At 51.7% G+C, this 853-nt stretch overlaps 2 non-coding genes across 2 annotated transcripts; both read left to right on the plus strand.

Moving 5' to 3' along the window:
• Positions 1–282: 282 nt before the first annotated feature.
• LOC119348133 lies at positions 283–400 on the plus strand. The gene has a single exon (XR_005168747.1). It is a non-coding gene; the product is annotated as a 5S ribosomal RNA (ribosomal RNA).
• A 297-nt stretch (positions 401–697) lies between these two features.
• On the plus strand, positions 698–816 carry LOC119348131. Its single transcript, XR_005168745.1, has one exon. It is a non-coding gene; the product is annotated as a 5S ribosomal RNA (ribosomal RNA).
• The last annotated feature ends 37 nt before the right edge of the window (positions 817–853 follow it).

Consider the following 853-nt stretch of genomic DNA (forward strand, 5'->3'; position numbering starts at 1 on the left):
CGCGCCGCTTGCAAAACAAAACGCACGTGTAAGTAATATATTTACCGTGTTTTATTATTTTGCACGAGTGCGGTAAGTCATAGCTGGGTGCTCACGATTCACGGGTCCAGCGTCGGCGTTGTGGCGCGGCAAGCGTGCACTGGTGCGGTTGAGAGGGAGGGGTGGAAACCGCGTTAAACTCGTCTCCGTAGTTGAGAGGGAGCGGCCAAATCAATGTACAATCGTCTTTGTAGTGGAGCTGGGAGGGGCAAGGATAAGGGACGAAGACCGGGGTAACATGTCGGATGGGATCATACCAGCACTAAAGCACCGGATACCATCAGAACTCCGAAGTTAAGCGTGCTTGGCGAGAGTAGTACTAGGATGGGTGACCTCTTGGGAAGTCTTCGTGTTGCATTCCCTTTTTAATTTTTTTCGCGCCGCTTGCAAAACAAAACGCACGTGTAAGTAATATATTTACCGTGTTTTATTATTTTGCACGAGTGCGGTAAGTCATAGCTGGGTGCTCACGATTCACGGGTCCAGCGTCGGCGTTGTGGCGCGGCAAGCGTGCACTGGTGCGGTTGAGAGGGAGGGGTGGAAACCGCGTTAAACTCGTCTCCGTAGTTGAGAGGGAGCGGCCAAAGCAATGTACAATCGTCTTTGTAGTGGAGCTGGGAGGGGCAAGGATAAGGGACGAAGACCGGGGTAACATGTCGGATGGGATCATACCAGCACTAAAGCACCGGATCCCATCAGAACTCCGAAGTTAAGCGTGCTTGGGCGAGAGTAGTACTAGGATGGGTGACCTCCTGGGAAGTCCTCGTGTTGCATTCCCTTTTTAATTTTTTTCGCGCCGCTTGCAAAACAAAAC

This window comes from Triticum dicoccoides, unplaced genomic scaffold, assembly GCF_002162155.2.
Source record: "Triticum dicoccoides isolate Atlit2015 ecotype Zavitan unplaced genomic scaffold, WEW_v2.0 scaffold86372, whole genome shotgun sequence".
Taxonomy (NCBI): domain Eukaryota; kingdom Viridiplantae; phylum Streptophyta; class Magnoliopsida; order Poales; family Poaceae; genus Triticum; species Triticum dicoccoides.